At 40.3% G+C, this 15249-nt stretch overlaps 1 long non-coding RNA gene across 2 annotated transcripts; it reads right to left on the bottom strand.

The window, feature by feature from the left end:
* Window positions 1–7336: 7336 nt before the first annotated feature.
* LOC148153747 (uncharacterized) lies at window positions 7337–11441 on the bottom strand. Of its 2 annotated transcripts, none has more exons than XR_015761505.1 (2): window positions 8027–11441; window positions 7337–7956 (listed from the first exon to the last, which is right to left on the bottom strand). It is a non-coding gene; the product is annotated as an uncharacterized LOC148153747 (long non-coding RNA). The 2 variants fall into 2 exon arrangements; XR_015761506.1 differs by having other exon boundaries at window positions 7337–7941.
* Between the last annotated feature and the right edge of the window lie 3808 nt (window positions 11442–15249).

The raw sequence follows: 15249 nt of genomic DNA, 5'->3' as shown, positions 1-15249 counted from the left end.
TACAAAAATCTGTGAAACTTTTATGTTATTGATATTCTTACCTTTTTTTCTTTTTGGAGGATGTGGGGGATTGTGTGTGTTCTGAAACAAATAAAAACTTTAATAACAAAAATAAATACAAAGTTATATAAAATTATTTTAAAATAGGACCCAAAAAAGCTGCTTTGTCATTTTTACAGTTTTTTAAAATGTCACAATGTGCAACTCTCGTGAACAACAAAAGAATACAACTCTATAAAAATGATCACATAACATTTGCATTTACATAACATTCCCAAATTGTGCATAGTAACATATCTGCACAAAATACCAGTTATTCAGTCGTTGTAGATAGAGATCTTGTGAACAATTGGCATGCGCTCCATTTTGATTTGAAAACAGTTAGCTGCTAGCCTAGCTGAATGCTTGGATATAAAATTGCGCCATAGACAATAAAATCCAATAACTAACAGCCAAACATGGATAAAACAGACCAAGAAGCATAAAACACAACATAATATAGCTAGCTTTTGGTTCTCAAGTACTCTGACATGATTCAAATATTATACTTCACCTGGTTTCTAGCGTCCTGTGCAACAGAACAGACCCACAGTTCCCATGACTGCTATACGGTACCAGCGACAGCAGATGGCGCCATTTCACTCCCAATTTAAACACGAGCATCGGGAGAGTTTGAAAGATTCTTTACATCTAGCAAAACACAGGCCAGTGTTGCAGCCGACAGAAATTACTTACAATTTCTCATTTCTGTGTTGAAATATCAACAGCCAATTTTTAATATCGACCTCTGTTTCACCTTAAAACGTTTGGCATTGTGTTTGTGATAAACAGTTTGTTACTGTATTCTGCTAAATTATTGATTTAGCAGATATCATCAATTCTGCTAAATCACTGCCACATTAAAGCACCGCTCCATCTGATAAGGCACACTAGATTACAAATCACATTATTTTCCCAAGAGTTTATTTAATACTTTATATTTACTAGCTTCTTCAGCCTTTGTTCTTATAGTTTACACATTTTCACTTTACAGGAAATATAACCCACCTCCTTTAAACTGTGTTCAGCTGTAAGTTACATAACCATTAAGCTTAGGTAAATAAAATGGACTGCCTTTTAGCTGCAGGTTTCTAGAGCCTCTTAGAAATATAAACTCTTAAATCAACATTTAAAACTGCATTGTAGCATGTCTGTTATTTTTTAAGTACTACAATGTCATTGTAACTCAGGCATGATTCTGACTAGATCAGGTCAGATAATATGTAGTGGATCTAAAACTAAAACCTTTTAATACAATTCAGCTATGAAACAAACACATTTAAAATAAAATAAACAAAGATAATCTGCTGTAACCTTGTTGCATAGATATAGCTAATATAATATATAGACAGTGTTCTGCCACCATTTGCCTCCATTACTGCAGGAGTGTCCAAACATTTTGCCATGTGATCAAAAATCAAGTCAAAAGTATTCAGCCAAAACAAAACAACAACAACAACAACAACAAAAACAACAACAACAACAAGAAACTAGAAAAGCCAAACAAATGTGACACAGAAATGTTTAATGCAGTTTTATTTTACAAGTAAGCTTAATAAACTCAGAATTATTTTTATTATTATTATTATTATTGTAAGAAGGCAATATGTAAACCATTATACTGCTCTAGGTGCTTTTTGTCTAATTATTCCTGCGTTAAGTAAATTTTTATCTTAGTTCACTCTGTTATATTTCAGAGTGAAACAGACCAATAAAACAATGCAAAATGTCACAAAGGTAAAAATGAGTCTGAGTCCAGTCACTCAGTTTATCATCTTATAACAGCAGCTGCGGTGTTTTGTGTTTTCATTACACTTCAAAGAGAACAATCAGTCCATGACTATTAATATAATGTGTGACAATGATTTTTTTTCAGAATTTTTTTTTCATGTTCTCCATTTAACTTCCGTAAAAAGAAGAGAATGCATGCCAGCCTTATTTCCAACCACAATACTAAGATTTCCCATTTCATGCATAGCTGCTGCTCTTGCTGAAAATCCTTTCAGTAAAGTAAGAGTATTTTTTTTTTTATCAACGCTTGTAATTAAACATTGTTTTGCATTTGTAAAATATCGAAACTGGCTTCATTGTTTTGAGGATTAACAATAATATGACCCCATTCATTAGTCAGTAGAGGCATTGCTTAGAAGTTTCTCCTCACCTTCGCCTTGTGCTTGTACAACTGGATATGCTAGGAAAACACTTGGAAAAGGAAGCAAATCAGAAAAAAGCATGACTTAAATTTAAAATTTAAAAACAACTTTTGTTTTTTTCTTGTAGCAGATTTTAGTTTCTATGCTCATCAACTGTAGAACCTGAGATGAGCAGAAACTGTTGGATGTTTTTATGGAGGACACACAACCTTCCAGTTTATAACAGCTTTCCCATAACAGGCTGACGGTTGGGATGGAGCAGGAAAAAGTGTAATAACAATAAAGTTAAGCATGAGTAAAAGTGGTATCTTAAAACAAGAAAGCTTCACGATAAAAATACAGAAAAAACAAGAAAATGAACCCAGTGGAAATAATCTAGAACAGGGTGTCCAAAGTGCGGTCCGGGGACCATTTGTGGCCCTGGGACTAATTTTGTGCGGCCCCCAACTGCAATTAAAAAGGATACAAATGTTGCAGATGGAGACTTTTAATTTGTAAAAAGATTACCAACATAATTGTTTTCCACAGGGAAATGTAAAGTACAGAAAATTGTTCATATTTCATAACCAAGTCTTAACAAAATGTAAAACCAAGTTTATCCAGAAACCTTTATTGAAAAGCCTACTTTATTCAGCCAAATCAGCTTTTATTCTTGGCTAAATACAAGTGTTTTGAAAAAGTGACCAAAAACCTGTTCTTATTAATGAATATAAATATAAATTTATTCAATCAAATCCAAAGGATCTACTATGATGTATTAGGGCCACTGTAGATAGTGAGGGAAAAAAGTGGTAAATTTCTGTCAAAAAACTCAAATTTTGAAAGTAAGCTCATAAGTTTTCTAGAAAAAAGAAGCACTCCAAAAGTCGAAGATTTGTGAGATAAATTTTTTTTGAAATTTTGACATTAATGGCAAAAATTTTCTATGAAAAACTTGGAAATTTCTGAGGTTAATCAGAAAATGTCTCAAATGAGCAAATTTCTGCCAGAAAATATATTATTTCAGTAAGACTGATACTTAATTGGATTACTTGTTACCAACTGAAGCAATTCAATTAAGTTGGTTCAATTATTTTCTTTTTTTTTCAGAGCAGATAATCTGTGAGTTTCTCCTGTATAATCTAACTTATTCTTCCACTTCCTGTAACCCAATAGATGGGTTTGAAGATAATTTGCATTTTAAAATCGACTCCATTGCTCACATTAAAGTCAAGACGTCGCCTCGGTGAAGAAATGCTCCATTAGAAAAATTGAAAGAAACTTTTGTCGTAGGCTTGTAAAACTCGTCTCCAAGTTAATTATGAAATCTACAAAGAGGGAAGGTGAATTATTCATTCAACACTAAAACACACAACAGGAACATTCTTTGTGGAAATCATTTACAAAAACATCAATAATGCCTCTGCCTTGTTGGCAACAGACAAAGGACAAACCCTCCTGTGACTGTAGTATCTGAACTTCACTCTGGTGGAGTCCGCAATGAATTTTCCAACATTTTGACATAGAAAATTAAAAAAATTAAAGTTAGTCTGCAATCCGGTGCCAATGCTATGCCCAAACATAGCAAATCCACCATGAAAACTTGGAAGAAATAATAAATAAATTAATAAGTAAATAAAATAATAAATAAATTAAGCTTCTACTGTCTTGATATCCAACCCACAACTGTCTTTAAGAAAGTTCTTCCTGTCATTGCATCTGATCTAAATGAAATAGTAACTCATTCCTCTCATCAGCAGAATTACAGGCCGATCTCCAACCTCATTCATGAGCAAAATTGTTGAAAAAGCAGTTTAAACAGTTAAATAGCTTTCTAACAATAACCAACAGCGTTAACATCTATCAGTCTGGTTTCCATACTCACCACAGACTGAGACAGAGCTGCAGGGAGCCAGTGTAAGGAGTTTAACACTGGGTGATGTGTTACTGCTTCCTGGTTTTAGTCAGAACAACACCAGCAGCTGCGTTCTGGATCTGATTGATTTCTTAGGCAAACCTGTGAAGACACTGTTGCAGTAATCAATGCGACTGAATATAAACACATGGATGAGTTTCTATAGATCTTGGTGAGACATTAGTCCTCTAATGTTCTTCAGGTGATGGAAGGCCGACTTTGTAACCGTCTTCATGTGGCTCTGAAGGTTCCGGTCGGAGTCCATCACTTCACCCAGATTTGGACCTGATCTCCAGTTTCTAGCTGTAATAACTGAAGCTCTGCGTTGACTCTAGATCGTTCCTCTTAAGACCCAAAGATAATAACTGAATGTAGCGTGAAAAGCTTTGGGGTTGATGAAGCTTTTACCATATTTCACAAAGCTGCACTGGAAACTCTATTACTGACACACCTTTAATCTGTTCCTGCAAAGAATGTCGTACTTTATGGGTACAAGATCCAAAGTGCTTTAAAAATTGCAGAATCATTCCAATTCTAAGATAAATATCACAGCTAATAAAAAGGTCGTAAAATGCAAGGAAAACACTAACCCACCTTCTGATTAATCTATTTCTAAAACCAAACATTTGTTCATAAAACGTGTCTTTGCTGTCAGTGTGTAAGTGAAAAGTCAAAGGAGAGAGATGAGGATGTGAGTCGCTGCCACATTAAAGCACCATGCTTTCATCTGGTGATGCATGCTAGATTACAAATCTCTTTGTTATCCCAAGTGTTCATTTACTTCTTTCAGGCTTTTTGTTCTTCTAGTTTACACAGTTTCACTTTACCGTTACCATAGCACACCTCCTTCAAATTAAGATTAAGTGTCCACTTTTCATTAAAAGTGTTATTATTCCCAGAATAACACTTCATGATAACAATCATAAACCTTCATGCAGACTCATTCATGTTCACACCTGGTATTATGTCATGTTTATGACAGTATTATGCAACCCCCTTCAAATAAAGTGTTACCCAATATTCCTTTAGATCCTTCTTAACATTGAAGCAAAATTTAGTATATAGTTTGACAAATTTGAGACCAAACAGTTTTTATTGTCTTGTATTCTTGCTTCATTTGACATGAAGATACTGGAACACCTTTGATATAAATATACAGTTTTGGATTGTTTGCTTTATTTGTGGACCCAAGACCACTTTTAAGTCTTTCATTGGTTTCAAAGCCTTGATCATTGTCATGGCTCAATGTCAGAATTGGCCTCTATGAGGAAATAAACTTGATAATCCAGCCCCTTTTTTGGAGATGTGCCAAATGTTACTGAATAAAATCCCGCTACATTTCTGTCTTACCTCATGAACACGAGAGGTACAGGGGGTAAACCTATCAGTTTGAAACTGAAATCTATCAGTCTGTACTGACACGTACTTAATGTATTTAGTCATTTGATCAACAGGTTTGAGTTTGGAGGTTTAGAGAATGGCAGGTCAACTCACTTTGCTTGTGTTGCTTTTGACCTTAAGTGAGTATTTTACATCACATCCTTTGTATTGCTTATCTGCAGAAAAATCTTGTATTTGGTTGATATTAATAATTAATTGTTTGACAAAATGTGTTCATTTTCACAGGTGGAGTAAGTCTTCAAGATGCAGGTGAGTCAAATTTGAGCATATTATTAATTGGTTTTTAAAAATACTGAATTTAAAAAAAATAGATTGCTGCTTAATATAATTTTAATTTACTTCTGTCAATCAAAATTAACTACATGAATGAATGCTGAAGTTGTTCTGTGTAAAACATTAAGTTTTTATTTCATTGCTTGAGCCATTCTCACTATCTGTCAATTTTATGCATTTCTTTGTGATTCTTACCAGAAAACATTTTCCAGATTGAACAAATATTTGATCTTATTTGCTTTAGTGCCCAGCTTTACCCAAAGAGTGTTTCTTAAATAATAATTAATTAATTTTGTGCTTTGCTTTTGCACAATGCTGCGAGCAAATTAGAAATAAACGAATGTTAACAGTGATGTGAGAAATTCACCAAGGCAACAGAGAGAAACTGTAAAACCAAAAATACCTCAGTATGCAAAACTTCTTCACACTAAGTTATTTCATAATAACAGGCTTTAACTAATTTTTAAATAGTCTTTGAAGCATTTTTTGTCTATACTGCTGCTGTATTTATCATTTTATTATTTTAAGATAAGACAATTTTACTAGTCTCCCACAGGAGAAATTTGTCTTGGAAGCAGGGGCAAAACTGCAATGCAACAATAAAAGCTCATCCAAAAGGACAGTAACCATAAATAAAAACAAAAAATACATACAAGTCAAATGTCAGAAAGGCAGCACATCCCCATAACCATTTCCATTCACATACGATACATCCTCTACTACTAGTCTTGATCACCGTCTGGACCTCCTATTACTCTGTCCAGGCCCGGCTAGTCTGCCATTTACCAGGTTCATGGCGAGTGGTACAGACGGTTATATTTGCACAGGGGGACCCTGAACCTTCTCCCTGAATTCATGAGAACATTTTCTGATGTGAGCACATGTGACCCATCAGACAAGATGTTCTGAGCTTGCCTGATGGTAACCTGCTCAAACAGCTGTTGACAGAGAAGACAGATCTGAAGTGCTAATGATCTTACTTGCTGTCTTCACCAGACTTTGAATTTGAGTTTTTAATTTAACAGTAAGATTTCCAAACCATCCAGTGATGCCATATCTCAGAATAGACTCGACAGTCGCCCTATAAAAGATCAACATAATCATTTCAGAAATGCAACACAACTGAAGTCGTCTAAGAAAATAAAGACGCTGGTGAACCTTTGCACACGCTTGTCACATATGTGCGCCAACTCAGATCACCATCTATGTGCACACCTAAATATTTAAAAGATGTAACCTGTTTGATGGAGCAGCCATGTATGGCTATGGGGCTTCGGTCCCTGATTGACTTAGGATCCAGAAATTACTCAACAGTTTTTGAGGTGTTAATCTGTAGCTTATGAGAGTCACACCATAAAACAAACTTTTCTGCAGCAGCTTTATGACTGTTGGGATTGTCTGTTAGAAGACTCAGGATAAAAGTATTGTGGCAACCTGGGGGGTGGATTTTCTTAATATGAACCCAAATATAAAATATTAAAGGTTATGATGACCAACAACGCCACCTGGAATAAATCCAGGAAAATATAATGTAGTAAGGACACAGGTAAGTTCTACTGGAAATGAGGAGACAAGATTCAGAAAGTTCTACAAAATTTATTAAGCTTCAAAATATCTTTAATTTCTAATAATCTACGGAGAAATTGAATGGTTAAAACAGTGAATGCATTTAACAAAATAATCAAATGTCTAAATTTCAAAGGAAACTGAGGCTTACCGATGGGGGAAGTAGTGAGGGAAGGGGCAACATCCAGTGCAGAAAAAGGGACCACCCTGGACACTACAAGAACACGGCAAACAAAAGAAAGAAAAAAAAAGGTGCTCCAACAAAACACACAAGACAAGACACCGCCACCAGGGGTCACCACCGCCACCACAGAAGCCTTAGTCCCTAAAAGACAGACAAGAAAATAAAACAATACAAGTAAAACAGTAATACAATAGCCTTACAATGTTGCACTTTATCGCCAAGAAAAGTGCAGATTAGTATTTTAAAACAATTTCTAAGTAGGCAAAACAGCAGCGAGCATCACTCCAGGTGCAATGCTGATGAGTCAGAAGGCTAAGAAGAATAGAGCAAATTATTAATACAACTGCTAACAAAAACATAACTTGCAGCAGCCGCTTACCTGTGAACTGATAAATGACTGCACTGCCAAATAATCAGATCCCCAATTCCACCTAGAAGTAGTGCAACTGTAAGAAAACGCTATGTGAAGGTTTTGTTTACATGGATAGACGCTACTTAGCCACGCTAAGCCCTTACCTTACTGTCAGCAAATGAATAAACGGACAGATCGGTCCAAATATTAGAGGTGCAGCAAAGGAGGCTAAGCAGATAAACCAATTAGTATTACTAGCAATTATTAAAGCCAACAAACAATAAAACAGCCACGCTTACCCAGAACAGTGCAAACAAAGGAAGCAGATTTGGTTGACGTCACAACGCAAGCAGCCTCATGACAGGTGAAGGCTTGCTTATATGCAGCAGCTGAAATTGGCCTTAAAGTGGCAGCGCATCATTTATGCTGCTACAGTCTACCCCCCCAACTTGCGTCGACGCCCCGACGACGACCCCTAAACATACTAGCACCAAGGTCTAAATACTACAGAAACAGCATTGCAATTTAAATCAGGAGAGTTTGCAGCCCCATGAGCTAGTGCCATTGGTCTTGGGAGATGGTGGACATTGGAGTGCTGACCTGCTGTTGAACGTGTAGTTCTCCTCATCACCCTCGGAGGGCCCTGATCGTTACTTGAGCTGGCAACACTAGGAGTTTGAGATGCAGATGTTGAAGGAGCTTCATGAAGGGATGCCCCGGAGGACAGAGGAACAGTGTCATTTCTGACCATTCGTGGGTCGGCGGGCAAAGAAGGTGGTGGCGGGTTGACATTCACCTTCAAAAACAAATCAGGATCATATTCATCCTCAGAGGATGAATCATTCAACAGTGGTTCACCACGAGGTGATGCTGGGACATCACTACAAACAACTGGCTTCAATAGAGACCGATGGACCCTTTTTGTTCTGTTCAATTCATCTGCAGGAGCAACAGTGTAAACTGCTCCAGTGTCACCTAGTACTTTCAGGACCTTATACACCTTGGAGCGCCACAGATCTTGAATTTTGTGTCTTCCCTGGTGACTGGTGTTTCGAAGTAGGACAAGTTGGCCTTCATGCAGAGGTGAGTCTTGAACATGCTGGTCATTATTTCTCTTTCTCCTATTTGCAGCAGTCTTCAGCTTCTCCCTTGCTTCCTCAAAAGCCAGTTTCAAGCGCGTCTGGTGCTCTGCAACCCACTTGTTAACACTGCCAGCACTTGGTTCCGATACATGGCTGAGCAGAAAATCTAAAGGAAGCCTAGGTTGTTGGCCAAACATCAGAAAGAAGGGACTTTCTCCAGTGCTCTGATGTGGTGTGGTGTTATAACAAAAGACAACTTGTGGCAAATAAGCAGTCCATGCTCTCTTGCTGGTGGTGGGGAGGGTACGCAACAGGTTATGAAGCGTACGATTAAACCTTTCACATTGTCCATTTCCAGCAGGGTGGTACGGTGTGGTCCTGGACTTCTTGATGCCATAGAACTGACAGAGTTGCTGGATAAGGGAACTTTCAAAATTACGCCCCTGGTCTGAGTGAACACGGGCTGGTACACCAAACTTCGAAAACCACTCCGTCACCAGGACGTGGGCCACAGTAGAGGCACGTTGATCTCTGGTTGGTATGGCCAGGGTGTATTTGCTAAAAACATCAGTTAAGATGAGCACATTCTCTCGGCCATCTTGAGAAGGCTCTAGGACTGTAAAATCCATGGCAAGGATCTCATTGGGCCGTGATGCTAACAAATGGCTCATATAGGTCCGTGCAGTAGGCCGAGTATCTTTTGCCACTTGGCATCGCTCACATGACCTGCACCAATCAACAACATCAGAGGACATTTTTGGCCAATAACATCTTGTCCTCAGAAGTGAGAGAGTCCTGTCCACACCTTGATGTCCATGGTCTTGGTGAGCCTGAGTCAGGACCTCCTCCTTCAAGGCTGTGGGCAGCAACATCTGTAGGATCTCCTCAGCACCATCGGGGCGAAAGGTCCTGCGGTAGAGTACACCATCCCTCTCCACCAAGCGATCCCACTGCCTCAGGAGGGCCAACAGAGGTGACGGTAAGTTCTTTCGCTCTGTGCGGTCGGGTTGTTTCTTGCAAGCCCAGAAGCTCCAAAGTTCCTGCAAGACTGGGTCAGCATGTTGTAATACTTGCATATCCTTTGTGGTGCGTTCAGGAAGAACAGTGATGGCAGCTTGAGTAGCATCCTGTCTCTCCATCATCAGCTGCAGAGATTCAGGCAGACTACTCCCTGGAACGAGAGCACCAACCTGTTCTCCAGTAGATGGATGTTTTCTGGAAAGGGCATCTGCGTTCCTGTTTGTACGCCCGGACCGGTACTGGATCTTAAAGTCAAAGGAGGCAAGTTGTGCAGCCCATCGGTGTTCAGTGGCACCCAGCTTGGCAGTACTGAGATAACTGAGGGGATTGTTATCAGTGAATACAAGACATTTATGGCCCAACAAGTACTCTCTGAATTTCTCAGTCATGGCCCATTTAAGGGCTAAAAATTCAAGTTTCATGGAACTGTAGTTATCCATATTACGTTCAGTCGGTCTTAATCCTCGGCTGGCGTAAGCGATAGGACGCACCACCCCATCCTGTTGTTGGGAGAGGACAGCGCCCAGACCACCATGGCTCGCGTCCACTTCTAGAATAAAAGGCAGAGAAAAGTCAGCGTAGGCTAACACAGGTGAGGTAGTTAGCCTCCTTTTCAGTTCCTCAAAGCTCTGTTGGTGTTCTGCAGTCCAGCCCTCAGTGATGTCCTGTCTTGGCCGCTTCTTTGCTCTTGAACTGCTTAGCTGTCCCACTAGGTGGTGAAGGGGCGCAGCCAGCTTAGCAAAGCCTGCAACGAACCGCCGATAATAACTGGCGAACCCAAGGAAGGACCTCAGCTCAGTTGACGTGGTGGGGCGCGGCCAGTTAACCACTGCCTCAATTTTAGATGGATCAGTTGCAACACCTTTATTAGAAATGACATGGCCCAAGTATTTAACTTCCGTTTGAAGAAAGGAGCATTTTGTCAGCTTTGCCTTGAGACCCTCTTTCTTCAGGCGTCCAAGAACCATCCCCAAGCGCTCCAAATGCTGTTCCACAGTGGAAGAAAATACAACTATGTCATCAAGATACAGAAGTAATGACTGATTCTGTTTGTCAGAGAAAATGCGCTGCATAAGCCTCTGAAACGTACTGGGCGCATTACAAAGGCCAAATGGCATTCTATTCCACTCAAATAGACCAAATGGAGTGCAGAACGCCGTTTTATGACGATCTGCTTCTGTAACAGGTACCTGGTTGTAACCACTTGCCAGATCCAAGGTAGAAAACCAGCAAGCACCTGTGAGTGCATCTAAAGACTCCTCAATGCGTGGTAATGGAAAGGCATCTTTGCGGGTTTTGCTGTTAAGCTGCCGATAGTCCACACACAGCCTCAGGCTCCCATCCTTCTTTTTGACCAACACAATGGGAGATGCATAGGGGCTGCAGCTCTCTCTGATCACATTAGTACTAAGTAGCTGATTGATGTGATTCTTTACTGCTTCATAGTCTGACGGTGGTATACGCCGGTAACGCTGCTTTACAGGAATTTCATCAATAAGGGGTATGTCATGACTAATTATATTTGTACACCCCAAGTCACCATCATTTTCTGCAAAAACAGATGAATACTCCCTAAGAAGGGTCCTCACATGACCCTGATGTGTGCTGGGTAGTTGGGAAAGGTCAATGGCCTCAACTTGGTCCTGCACAGTTGAGACTACAACCTGAGAGGACACCTTAGCTGTATATGAGGGCTCTTCTGTAACACCAGCTGGCAGACTGATAACATTAACATGATGCAGAGTACCGACTACAGTATGTGGGTAAAGCAAGATGTCTGTAGAGCCTACATTAACAACTGGTATGTAGGCTGTGCCTCGCACCACACGGACAAGAGCAGGAGAGGCAAGCAAACCCCCAGGCAGACCTGACTCAGGAGGCTCAAATAGTACAGCCTGTGACAGCTGATCAGTGCATGTAGCAGCCACCAGCTTCATAACCCCACCTGGAACTCTACATGCTGCCCGACCCCGCACCTTTACCTTCCCCACACAGTCTGATGCATCCTGCAAGCTTGCTTGATGACACTTTTGTAATGCAGGCCAGATTTCATGTGGAGCCTGTGGGACATTGTCTCGATTAAACAACCCTGCACCATGCTGCACAAAAAGCTCATGATAGCATTTTTGGATTACATTCATGCCTAAAACACCTGGTGTGGGAGGCACTTTGCCAGGAGGATCTTTTACAATTAAAACCCCGCAGTTTGGGATATCTTTGCCACAAAGTTCGACACTAAGCTCTATGTAGCCAAGGTAGGGGATATTTAACCCATTTGCTGCCTTAAGCTGCAACCAGTGACAAGGGTGTAAACCATCAGGGCCCCCAGACCTAAAATGATCCTTAAAGAAACTTTCTGTAAGGGTTGACACCATAGAACCAGTGTCAATTAGACAGGGCACCCGAACACCTCCCAAACACACATCTAAATGAGGACACGGTGCAACAAGCTCTGATGTTTCCCTACCATTACATGGTGCTGCGACTGAGCCAATAGTGACCCCACCCGAACTGCGGCTCAACAATTCAGTGGGAACTAGTTTTCCGAGACCGCAGAGTTATGAGGCAAGGAACTAGAGGGCTGTTGGGAGCCTTGAGAGTGAAAACGTGAAGGGACACGTACACCATCACATTCCCTAGCATAATGACCTGGCTGTTGGCACCGTCTACAGACTATAGAGACATTACGAGGGGGACGACTCCGTTGATGAGTTTGACTAAGAGAGGCAACGCTCTGAGTAAGTTGATTTAACTGCTCTTGTTGACGTGCCAACATATCATGCAGTGCCCTTAATTCTGACCCCTGATCCCTTGGATTAATCTGAGCAGTGCCTTGGACAGCATACTGAAATCCAAGTGATGGAACTGAAAGACTCCGGGCCCTACTACCACCGGATGAGCCCTCTCGTTCCCACCTAATAGCTTCAGTCCTGACATCAAGTAAGGTAGCTGCAGGTTTCTCCCGTACAAACTGTTTCAATGCACGCCGCAGTGGACCATCTAGAACATGCTCCACAAACTGATCCCTCAACAATACATCAGCATTAACCATGTTAGTGGGTGCAGAGGCTTTAACCTTCTCCATTAATCCCATTAGTGCAAGTGAAAATTCTTGAAGGGTTTCATCCTCTTGCTGTTTTCTAGAAAAGAAAGCCTCTTGCAACGAGACATAGGAATCAGTACAACCATATACCTCTTTTAGCACTCTTATAATGCAAGCTGGATCAGTCCGTTCAGCACTAGAGCGGAACCTGAGCTCCTCTCGCGCCTCACCCTCCAAATGATCATACAAATAAAAAGCCTGATCAACAAGTGATAAGTGACGTGCCCTCATACAGACCTCAGCCTCCTCCAACCATTCATTTAACCCTATACCTGATCTTCCCCTAAACATTGGACATTTCCTGTCACGAGGCACAAACACCAACCTCTCTGACACAAGGGGATCCGGGGCGGGCAAAGCACTCTGAGATGTGCTTGAAGTAGAAGGGGCAGTAGAAGTACCTGGGGCAGAGCATGACTGTTCCTGACGCAATCGTTCGTTGTCTGCTTTCAATTGGGCAATCAAGTCCCGCATTTCTTGGATCTCCTCCTCCTCCATGATTTGGATACTTTATTAGATGGACTCGCTGCTGTTTTGCCTGTACACACACAATACAATTCTCCTCCAAAACAAACAAAACACAATGCCACTACAACAGAAAAAAAAAAGAAAGAAACAAAACCAAAAATAAAACAAAAGAATCAAGTCTCCCTTTACACAGCAGAGATCCTGCCAACAACGCCAATTTGTGGCAACCTGGGGGGTGGATTTTCTTAATATGAACCCAAATATAAAATATTAAAGGTTATGATGACCAACAACGCCACCTGGAATAAATCCAGGAAAATATAATGTAGTAAGGACACAGGTAAGTTCTACTGGAAATGAGGAGACAAGATTCAGAAAGTTCTACAAAATTTATTAAGCTTCAAAATATCTTTAATTTCTAATAATCTACAGAGAAATTGAATGGTTAAAACAGTGAATGCATTTAACAAAATAATCAAATGTCTAAATTTCAAAGGAAACTGAGGCTTACCGATGGGGGAAGTAGTGAGGGAAGGGGCAACATCCAGTGCAGAAAAAGGGACCACCCTGGACACTACAAGAACACGGCAAACAAAAGAAAGAAAAAAAAAGGTGCTCCAACAAAACACACAAGACAAGACACCGCCACCAGGGGTCACCACCGCCACCACAGAAGCCTTAGTCCCTAAAAGACAGACAAGAAAATAAAACAATACAAGTAAAACAGTAATACAATAGCCTTACAATGTTGCACTTTATCGCCAAGAAAAGTGCAGATTAGTATTTTAAAACAATTTCTAAGTAGGCAAAACAGCAGCGAGCATCACTCCAGGTGCAATGCTGATGAGTCAGAAGGCTAAGAAGAATAGAGCAAATTATTAATACAACTGCTAACAAAAACATAACTTGCAGCAGCCGCTTACCTGTGAACTGATAAATGACTGCACTGCCAAATAATCAGATCCCCAATTCCACCTAGAAGTAGTGCAACTGTAAGAAAACGCTATGTGAAGGTTTTGTTTACATGGATAGACGCTACTTAGCCACGCTAAGCCCTTACCTTACTGTCAGCAAATGAATAAACGGACAGATCGGTCCAAATATTAGAGGTGCAGCAAAGGAGGCTAAGCAGATAAACCAATTAGTATTACTAGCAATTATTAAAGCCAACAAACAATAAAACAGCCACGCTTACCCAGAACAGTGCAAACAAAGGAAGCAGATTTGGTTGACGTCACAACGCAAGCAGCCTCATGACAGGTGAAGGCTTGCTTATATGCAGCAGCTGAAATTGGCCTTAAAGTGGCAGCGCATCATTTATGCTGCTACAGTCTCATCTGAAAATTTCGTTTTGTTCAACGATACTTGGCTGCATTTTTTGTCTCCAGCTGTAATTGTGCAGCTTCTTCTTGCTTCTTTCCCTCTTTATGGTATTATTTGTGCCACTAAGTTATGACTGCACCACTTCATACAGCAGAGACCAAAAGAAAAAGGCTGATCTGAGCCCACATGTGAACAAGCAATAATTTGTGGTGTGTGTGTTTCTCATACTCTCGCTTAATAGTTTTGCAGAAACTCTGAGAACTCTTGCGCCGCCACACCTGTCAAAGTTGAGATATTTGCTTGGCTTTGTGCTCTGTATCAGTATCTGTATCAGAGCACAGAAAATATATTTCTGATTAATGTGGGATTTGCAGTTCCAGAGATATTTGCA

The sequence above is a fragment of the Poecilia mexicana genome, unplaced genomic scaffold (assembly GCF_051168715.1).
Source record: "Poecilia mexicana isolate PSO_F unplaced genomic scaffold, ASM5116871v1 scaffold_19, whole genome shotgun sequence".
Lineage (NCBI taxonomy): Eukaryota > Metazoa > Chordata > Actinopteri > Cyprinodontiformes > Poeciliidae > Poecilia > Poecilia mexicana.
Note: the sequence above shows the minus strand (reverse complement) of the source record. Positions and strands in the feature narration are given on the sequence as shown.